At 34.3% G+C, this 11,227-nt stretch overlaps 1 pseudogene; it reads left to right on the top strand.

The window, feature by feature from the left end:
* Positions 9,089 to 10,644, top strand: LOC108662794 (annotated as a pseudogene).

Raw genomic sequence — 11,227 nt, 5'->3', positions numbered from 1 at the left:
AAATCTTAATTTTATGAATTAAAGAAATTCTTGACCACTTGAATATTTCGGTGTAATTCTTAATTGTGTACTCTATGTATAAAAGACTTAAATTGATATTATAATAAATTGTATAAATAAAAATACTTGTTTTGGCCTTTAGATATGTCAATAAAAATGAATAAGAAATGATAACATTGCTCTTTAAGAATTCTCTCCAACATGCCAAGTGGTAAATTTTCTTTCACTGTGGAAGGGTACATGTGGAAGTAGATCCTAACACAATTTTGACAATTTCAATATGTATATTGAAAAACATCATCTTTTCCATATATAATTCAAAAGCTTTCCTTTCACAAGTTCCTACACGTTTGTTAGGATCAAGTAGTAATCAAGTCTAGAATAGAATCAAACTGGGTCAACTGGCACGTCTTGCAAATTAGTATTCGAAATACTTGTTGTAAACTTATAGATCTTATATCCATTTTAGAGTATTAACTAAGAAAGATTTGACCCCAATTAGGCATATCCTTATAGGAGGCTTCTGATGTCATGCTTGACGGGTGCACTTACTCATTTTGGAAGACTTGTGAGAAGAATTATAGTGGGAAGAAGACCCAAGTCAAGACCATTTTATGATTTGATGCAGAATCAAAGCATTAGAAATATACTATTTGGCATGTTTTAAAAATTTTTTTGGGGATATGATTGACAAAGACTTTCTTTTGTTTTCTGGAATTTGGATGGATGGAGTGGATGCTGAAGACTTGCCTTTGTATTTGGGATTTTTTGATGAAGTGGTTGACGAAGACTTGCCTTTGTTTTTGGGATTTTTGGATGAAGTGGTGGACGAAGACTTGCCTTTTGTTTTTGGGATTTTTGGATGAAGTGATTAACGAAGACTTACTTCTGGAATTTCGGATGAAGTGGAATTAAGTCATTGCTCAAAGACTTGATCTCACTATGCTTGACTTGTTGGCAGTTTTCCATTCTGTGGGTTTGGAATTATAGTGGATTTCTTGCTGTAATTTATTCATTCATAATAATTTTTTTTTAAAATTTATTTAATATTTTTAAAATGAAGCAGGGATAATCCCATTACAGAAATGAAGCCAATAATTAACATGCTATGAACCAACATATTAACCATTAGATTTTCGTCATAAGAAATGGAAACAAAGTAGCCCACCACCAAAAACCAATGATTAAAAACCACACAAGCTTAAATAATCACCCACTTTCCCAAACAGTACTGTCACTTATAATAACACCCAATCAGAATACTCAACCATAGAAGTCAAGTAGCACCTTAACATTTAACTCATTAATTAGTGCACGATTCTTATATTTAAAAAATTAAATTCGAATTCCCCCTTTTTCAATTAAAAAAAAAACCATAAAAACCAAGTCAATAACCATATTTGCACAATTCATCAATCATCCTCTGCAACCAGCTAATACTTAAAAAGTCATTGTTTGTAGTAAAGTATACTGGAAGTAGAACCGGCAGCATTATATGGGGACAACATAAAACATATTTCACATTAGCTGCAAAATACAATTAAAAATAGCCAGGGGTTACTCAATAACCTTAAAAGCTTAAAGCATCTAAAGATTCAAATAAGGTTTTTTTTTTTATTGAAATTAAGAAAAAAAAGTTGTCGTTAGTTGGAGATCATTAAATACATATTATGTTGATTGAAAATAAAAGAAATAATTGAGAATTAATAGTATTGTGAGAATTGAAAAGTGATAAAAATAGAGATTTGTTAAGTACATAATATTAGGAAAGCAAGAGCATACGTCATTTTATTTGTTAATAATAAAAAAATGTTCGTTTTTATTTCATAAATACTATTTTGACATATTTATGACCTATGTGTATATTCTTTTAAAAATTGAGGAAATTTACACTTGAGCATTTGTTTCCTAATATCATAATTTTATGAATTATTCAAGAGTAAAATAAAAATATAAAAAATTTCATTAAATAGTTGTTACTATACATTAGTATTTTTGAAGCAGTTTTGATTCGATTGACCCAAACTACTAAAAAATTTTTAATTCATAATTTCACCTAAAACACCAAATGAACACACATTAACCCAAAATTCTAAAATTTTGACAACCAAACATATCGTTTCTGCTTATGCAGTAGAAAATCACTTCTATAAGCTAAGTCAAACACTCACTTGGAATTCTGTCATTTCCTACCCCGATTGAAAATAAAATAAAATAAAACTCGAGATTATCTTTGCCTTGTAAGATAACCTTCATTTTTTTTTTACATTTAATCAAATAACTGGTTTCTTTGGTGCTTATTCGTCCAAGGGGCCAATACTTACTGAAAGCTTTTATACTCACAAGATAGTAAAAGAGTTCATTCTGTTGTTTTCCTAGAGATTCAGGATAGAATTACTATTAGAGAGCTAAGAAATAATTTCCAACTCGCTATTTGAACCGATACCTCGGTGATTAAAATATACAATTTTAACTTGAAATCTCAGATTTCGATCGTGGTTTGATGAAAAGGAAGAGAGTTGCTTCTACTTATGTAATTGTGTACTATATGTATAAAAAAAATTAAGTTGATATTGTAATAAATTTTAAAGGAAATTTTTTTTAGCCTTTAAAAATAACATGTTTTGTAAATAAGCCTTTATATAATTTTAACTATTTTTAGCCACCAGAATAGATTTTGGGACAAAAATACCCTTAATGAGCCATCTTCGTTAGCGTGTACCCTCAAACAGGCGAAAAATGAGAAAATAAATTTGTAAAGAATTTTGCGAATATCTAATTTTGTGCAAAACATCCATTTTTTTTTTTTTGTGAAGGTTGTGCAAAACAAAATAAAGTTACATGAGATGGTTTTTTAGAGATTTGGGACATGGCATTCAGATAATAGGAGAAGAGTGATATTAAACTGAATGAGGAACCGATCGTGATGAATGGAAAGCTTGACTAATGATGTGAAACCAAAAATCCTTGATACGGTAATGAATCAAAAGGAGAAAGATGTGAATCCAAAGCACGAAATGGTCCTGCTACAGTAAGCCATATGTGAGACGGCTGTGGCAGGGCAAGGTTTAGAGTTTGTGAAATGGCATGTTGGGAATGTGTGACACGACATGGTGGGAATGTGTGACACGACTATGACATGCCAGCGTTCAGAGTTTGTGACACGCCGTGGAGGGAATCTATGATGCGCTAGAGTTCAGAGTTGGTGACACGCCATGGAGGGAGTCTGTGACACGCTAGCGTTTAGAGTTCGTGAGACTCCATGGAGGGAATCTGTGACACGCTAGAGTTTAGAGTTGGTGACACGCCATGAAAGGAATCTATGACACACCAGCATTCAGAGTTTGTGACACGCCATGGAGGGAATCTGTGACACTTCAAGGTTCAGAGTTTGTGACACGCCATGGAGGGAATATGTGACATTCCTACATTCAGAGTTCGTGAGGCGCCATGGAGGGAATTTATGACACGCTAGAGTTCAGAGTTGGTGAGACGCCATGGATGAAATCTATGACACGCAAGCGTTCAAAGTTCATGACACGTCATAGAGGGAATCTATAACACGCCAGTGTTAAGAGTTTGTGACATGCCATGGAGGGAATCTTTGACACGACAAGGTGCAAAGTTTGTCAGACTCCATGGAGATCCATGACACGATAGGGTTTACAGTGTGTGACACAGCATGGCAATTGCTGGGTGACATGTCATGGTTTGAAAAAGGAAAAGAAAGTGGGCAAATAACGAGGAAAGGGATTGAACTTCAACTGAATGAATTAAATTCGATAAATATTCATAGAGGAAATTGTGACACCATTTCATTTTAATTAAATATTTTTCAGAAATCACAAACGTCTGTGTGAAGTGTTCATTCCTCATTCCTCATTCCCAAAGATACTAGAGTCTTCAACTTTCTTCTTTGCAAGCTTGACGACACCACAGCAACAATGTCGGTTATCAATGAAGAAGGCAGTCAGTATGAAAATAAAACTTTTAAAACTTTCTTCTGTTCGTTGATTTTTTGCTGGGTTTGTGTGATATGTTCGTGTTTTTTCAATCTTTGTCCAATTGTTATGTTTAAACTGTTTTTTCCCCAGTTTTATGGTTGTACCAAAGTTTTGAACTACAACAAGAAGGTTTTGCCTAGTGAACCCGAGACAAGGAAGGTAAAAAGATTGTATTTTTTGTTTGAAATGCATGCTTTGTAAACCAATTATGATGTGAGATTTTGATTGTTGTAGCAAGGATCTCCTAAGATTCAAAGAACCCGAGGCATGCATGTAAGTGGATCTTGGAATTCATGGTGATTTTATCTACATAAGAAATGGGTAATTATTTTAGTCTTGAAATCACAAGTAGAAAAGAGAAATGAGATGTGTGCTAATTGTTTATGTTGTGGCAGCAATGGTGATCATGGATGTGAGGAAATTGTGAACTATGTGTGTGGAACTCAAGCTAAAACTAAAAGGTAAACATGCAATGTAGCTACATTGTGTTGTATTGGCTTTAGTTGGTTGAAAGTATGTGGATTGTGTGTTAAATGATTGTGAATAATGTTGATGAAAACTATGAAATTTGGTTAAGGATTTATTGGTTGATATGCCGCTGTGTATGAGTATAATTAAGTGTTGGGTTTGAATTGTTGCTTGGAAGTGTGTGAGAAAGGGAAGTTTGCCATGGTGGCGTGCCGAAAGAGGTAATGGGTGACCGGTAAGTAGAATTAGTTAGACACGCACTCGAATCAATAGCGATGTAGTACCCATTATTGTAAGGTGAGCAAGGGTTGTCGATTTCTAAATTTCCATACTATATATATATATATTGCTATACGATTAATAGATGTGTCGATTTACTTTAAATACGATTTGTGGAAAGCATGAGTAGGTAGAAATCATAAGAAATTATGGATGCAAGTTGTTTTGGATATATCTATAGTGTAAAGTGTTTTAGAAACTGAAAATCAAGCCTTTTTATGATGTTTGCATCAAAATCCATGCCTTGTATTTTTGTGTGATATGCATAGCTAAATGCATTTGTTAAATGATTTAAAATGCAAGTTTTGAGCACCAATTTTATTCTGATCTTTGTACAAAGTGTTTACACCATGCCATTTAATGTGATAAGCAATTTTAATGGTTATCAAACCTTGATTTCAAACGTTTTAAAGAAAAAGCCTCGAAAAACTTGATTTGGTTTTGAAAACAATTTTGACAAATTGAGAGCGTTGGGAGTAGGCCGAATGTCACGTCGAGATAGTGTGACCCTTGTGCACAAGTGAGCTCTAGCTAAAGAACCTTTAGGTCACCGACGGGCTGTTAGACGTGGCTAGGGCCATGGTTTGTGATTATACGTGGCAAGGCCACGGGTTATTATATGTGGCTAGGCCACAAGTTGTGATACACGGTTGCGACCGCTTGATTTCTTCAATGTCAACGAATATCGTCAAGACTACCATGGCTGTGGAAATCCAGTGGAGCAGAGCTCTTAGATGTTATTACGTGGAAGTGGGTCCACGAGTGATTATGATGCTTACCTACTCGAGAGCCTTATGAGTTTTTTTATGTGTACTCTTTTGCATGGTGGAGAGTTAAGATTTTTCTGTAACTCCCCTTGTTTGACTAAAAGCTTTCAGTGCTTACTTGATGATCATGAGTTGGTTTATGTGGCTGTACACGTTGATTTCTTTACATGACACACATTTTGGGAGACTGCATGCTTTTGTACTATTATTCATATTTTGATGCCAAGCGATGTTTTCGATGATTGAACTCTATTTGGCTACACTTGTTTTCAGCATCGTTTTGCCAAGTGAAATGCTCCATTATGATTTTACGGTATCATTTTTACAAGGCACAAACACTCTACTTGTGATTTAATTTTTCTAAGATTATTATTCTTATTTCGGTTTATCATTCAAATTTATTTTCTTTATACTTATTTCCCATCCGCGCTCTACTCACGAGGTTGATGATCAGCAAGTCTGTGATACTCACCCCCCTTATCTTCCTTTTGCAGATAAGTAGTCAGCTCAAGTGTATTATTCAGCACATCAAGACGTACTGCAACATAGGTAATGGCATCTCTTAGACTTCCATTCCGAATCACTTCGCTGTTAGAGGTCTTGTCATGGTACTTTGTTTAATTATGTAAAAGAATACTCATCGTAATATAAGTATTCATTTGTTGATTTTAGACCATGATGTCTTTACTTATAATTATATGGATTAAAGGACAAGTTGATTATTTATGCCTATTGTTCAAATCATGTTACGAGAGTAATATTGTTAAAGTAATAACATGGATTGGTGAACGAGTATAGTGAATTAACGAGAATTTCTAATAAGGCTTGTTCGGGATTTGGTGGGTTCACTCACAAGTCTCGAACACCGATAAGAATCGGGGGAAAAGGTTGTTACAGTTGAGGCTAAGGGTTCAAGGTTTCAACAAGGTGTTGTGTTTTGGAGACTCTTGGTTCTGGTTATGTTTTCGTAACCTAATACTTTTGTTGAATGTAATGATTTTGATTTTTCTTTGCTCCTTACTAATGGCTTTTGCTTTGGATGAGGATTAGGCTTTTGTTTTTTATGTTTCAAGCATATAGTGTTGGCCTTATTTTTTGCTCTTGGGCATCAGGTGACTTGTCTTTTATTTCTTATGTTTTCTTTGAACAGCCACTGCCTTTTCCTTTTGTGTGGCAATGATGTTGCAATTTTTTTTTTGGCTAAGTAATGATGTTGCAATTAGACAAGTTTCTTACCCAATTCGGATTCTAATGCCATGAGAGTCTTTGACCAATCAAGCGAGAGACTTGTAATGATATCTTGGTATGGAGGATTAATAAAATCACTTTTCACAAAAAAAAAAAAAACAATCATTATACAAAGTCCCCGAGCATGTTGCATTGTGTGACTTTTACTACTCTACCACAGGTAGAAAATCTATATCTTTTGGAATCTAATAAACTCAATGATATTATATTCTTACACATCTTTGAGACATAGACCACATCACTAAAAAAAAACATAACCTCATCAAACATTTTTATTCTTACAACTCCAAGAGTACCTATGACCTTTATAGTTGACTTTTCACCCAAAGTCAAATTCCCAACCACTATTTCTTGAAGCAAATCAAAATAATCCTTTTGGAAGCATACGTGAGTAGCACAAGCAAAATCTAAATACTAACCATCAATAGAATTTGCATTCATTTCTTATGAGACTACAATGACAGCATAATGATCATTGTTGGTAACAAAAATACTCACCTTTATTTGCGTTACTTTCATCCCCTTTTGTAGGACAATCCCTTTGAATATGTCCATATCTTTTGCATTGAAAGCACTGAACATTGTCAAACCTAGACTTGTCACCCTTAGATCCCTTAAAGTTGACTTATTGTTTGAACCTTAGCACCAAGTTAATTGAATCTCTACCCCTTTTCGTACTTTTCCTTACTTTTCTTTCAAACTTCACAAGATATTAACATTGCTTGTACTTGCTTTAACATTATTGTATCTTCCCCACAAATTAAAGATTTTAAAAATAACTAATAGGAATTCATAAATGCTGCGAAAAACAATAGTGCCTTATCTTCTTCACTTTCACATAAGCTTTCTTCAACTGATCAATGATTTCATTAACCTTGTCCATTTGCTTCATAAGTTCTCTATTCTCCGTCCATCTTTAAGTCATACAACTTTCACCTAAGCAGCAACTTGTTAGGAATATTTTTCACCAAATTGTGGTTTTTTCTTTTTTGAACCTTTACCAATAGGTGGTTTCTTTGTGTTTTGATTCTCAAGTAGGTTTTTACTGATGGATTTGCTGTTCATAGGTTTTCTTTTTAAGATGTCATTAGAAGGATTTCTAGCTTTTGTTTTGGCATTGTTTAAAATCCTTGTTGATGATGGCTTGTTGTGGGAAGAAACTTTTGTAAATGTACAATGATCTTCTCCACACCAGGTTTTCTATACCACTAAAGTCTTTTGTCAATTAGGCTAATGTACCTAGTGATGGAGGAACAAAATAATCTTTTAAAAAAATTGGATAGTTAATTTAAAGTATTAAAATAATATCAAAGAATTTATTTGAATTTAACAAAATCTAATTTTATCTGTTTCATTGGTCATTTATTTGTACATCACTATAACAATAAAAATGACTCTTTGATTTTGTGACAGGTAAAACACCATTGCAGATAAGTAACCTACCAAAATTGGATGCCTTGTTTTTGGAATTTAATGTTATCTTCGGACCTATCCCTTCTCATATCTTTGATAGCTCAAGTGTAAGAATCATTTCACTAAGCTCAAACCCTCTCTCGGGCTATCTTCCATCAAGCACAAGCCTTTGGCCTCAAAACTTGATCAACTTTATCTTGCAAGAATTGAACTAAATGGAGTAGTGCCTTCCTCTCTCTCTAATGCCTCTCGACTTACTGTTCTTAACATTTCAAGGAATTCTTTTTCTGGATATGTTCCTACTAACCTTGGCAATCTAAGAGATCTATAAGTGCTCAACCTAAAGATTAATAATTTCAATACCATGCCTTTGTCTACAGAAATAACCTTCATATCATCTTTAGGAAAATGCAAAAAGTTGAGGTTTTTGTATTTTCAGGGAAATCCATGGCTCAGTGGCAGGCTCCGGTGTCTACTGGAAATCTCCCTGTTTCTTTTCAGGATTTTGACGCTTTTGGTTGCAACATGAATAGTAGCATTCTAGAACAAATAGGAAACCTAAATAGCTTGATAAACTTGGACTTAGGTAGCAATGTACTGATTGGATCTATACCCAACACAATCAGAAGATTAAGAACATTGCAAAGTTTTTCTCTTGAAGACAATAAGTTAGAGAAAGCCATCTCATCCGAGTTATGCCATTTGAAGAGTTTAGGTTACTTGTATCTCAGAAGTAACCAATTGGCTGGATGAATACCAAAATGCTTGGGTGATGTCATTTCTCTTAGAGATCTATTTGTTGACTCCAACAAGTTTACTGGCTCAATACCCTTAACCTAGACAAGGCTTAAATATATCTTGTGAATAAACTTGTCTTCCCATTCTCTTAGTGGGGCTCTCCCAATTGACATGGGAAAGTGGAAGGTTGTCACCAGTATTGATTTTTTAGGGAATCAATTATCAGGTGAAATCCTGAGCAGCGTTAGTGATCTCACGGACCTAACTTATCTCTCATTATTCGATAACAAATTGCAAGGGTCTATACCTGAGTCTTTTGGTGGATTGATAGGATTGCAATTCTTGGATTTATCAAAGAATAATTTATCTGGAATTTTTCCTAAGTCCTTTCAAAGACTCTTGTATCTCCCATATCTTAATGTCGTTTTCAATAGATTCCAAGGAGAAATTCCAATCGAAGGACCGTTTGCTAACCAGTCCATTGAGTCATTTATGAAGAATGAGGGACTATGTGGTGCACCCTAATTGAAACTCCCACCATGCACAAGAAATTCGGCTGGACGTTCTAAGAAAGCTAGTAAACTTCTAGAATATATTCTATTGCTGGTTGGCTCAACATTACTAGTGCTATCATTGATTTTCATCATTTCACTGAGTCAAAAAAGGATTGCAAAGGTGCCACCTGCTCAGGAAAATTCTCAAGCTTTATTGGAATGGAGAAGAATTTCATACCAAGGGCTTTATGAGGCCACAAATGGATATTGTGAAAGCAAATTACTTGGTGTAGGGAGTTTTGGCTCATATACCAAGGTACTCATTCAGATGGACTAGACATTACAGTAAAGGTCTTCAATTTGGGGCTAAAAGGTGCATTTAAGAGTTTTGATGTTGAGTGTGAAGTCTTGCGTAACATTCACCATTGCAATTTAGTCTAAATCATTAGCAATTGTTGTAATGTTGATTTCAAAGCCTTGGTGCTTCAATTTGCGCCTAATGGGAACCTCCAGAAATGGTTGTATTCTCACAACAATTTTCTAGATATCTTCCATAGGTTGAACATAATGATTGATGTGGCATCTACATTAGAATGCCTCCACCATGGTTATATAGTACCTATGGTTCATTGCGATCTAAAACCAAGCAATATTCTGCTTGATGAAGATATGGTTGCACATTTGGGTGATTTTGCCATTGCAAAGTTGTTAGGCGAAGAAGATTCAACAATGCAAACTATGACACTAGCAACAATTGGTTATATGGCACCAGGTGATGAATAAATTTTAAACTTTCTTATCTCATTATAAATACTAGTGTAACATCATTATATACTTTAATGATGGTTAGTTTTGATTATTTTTTATGTAGAATGTGGATCAGAGGGAATTGTATCCATAAAAGGCGACATGTACAGTTTTGGCATTCCTCTAATGGAAATCTTCACAAGAAAAAAACCCACAGATGAAATGTTCATTGGAGAAAAGAGCATAAGAAACTGGGTGGATGAGTCACTAGCATCTGCATTAATGGAAGTTGTAGATACCAATTTGCTAAATAATGGAGAGGGTGGACACTCTGCCATAAGGGATTGTGCATTATCTATTTTGCAGCTAGCGTTGGAATGTTCGGAAGAATTACCAGAGCAGAGGATTGACACGAAAGAAGTTGTTGCTAAGCTAAAGAAGGTCAAAATAAAGTTTTTAAATGACTCGAAAAGGCGAGCATCATGAAGAGACTCATCATGTAGTTGGCGTTTCTATTTGACTCCTTCGAGCATATGGTTGAAACTATATTAGAGTGTCTCTATTGTATCCAACATTTAGTCTTTCTGGATTTGCTTTGAGCATATGGGTTGGATACTCATCGTTTAAGCTTTGTTCATATATGAGTGTTTGCATTTGTAAATTAACAGTGTTTGTGGGCTTCAGTTCTAACGTTTGTTTATGAGACGTTAAATGAATTGCCAACCCACTATAGTTTCTGTTTTAGGCAGTTTTTAGTGTTTTGCTTGAAAATCAGTTGTAAGAACTTACATATTTTATTTCAATTTGAGAATGATTAGGATGAAGCAACAACATTCTTTTGGCAAGGATTCTGTCATTTCCAACTCTGATTCGAAAGCAATTCTATAATTGTTATTTCTATTTGAGATTTATAGGATGTTATACTTATATAATTGTGTATCACATGTATAAAAACAATTAAATTGCTATTGTAATAAACTTACAAGTAAAAATACTTTTTTTGGCCTTTAGATATGTCAATAAAAATGAATAAGAAATGATAACATTGCTCTCTAAGAATTCTCTCCAA

Source organism: Theobroma cacao, chromosome 7 (genome assembly GCF_000208745.1).
Source record: "Theobroma cacao cultivar B97-61/B2 chromosome 7, Criollo_cocoa_genome_V2, whole genome shotgun sequence".
In the NCBI taxonomy this organism is placed as follows: domain Eukaryota; kingdom Viridiplantae; phylum Streptophyta; class Magnoliopsida; order Malvales; family Malvaceae; genus Theobroma; species Theobroma cacao.
Note: the sequence above shows the minus strand (reverse complement) of the source record. Positions and strands in the feature narration are given on the sequence as shown.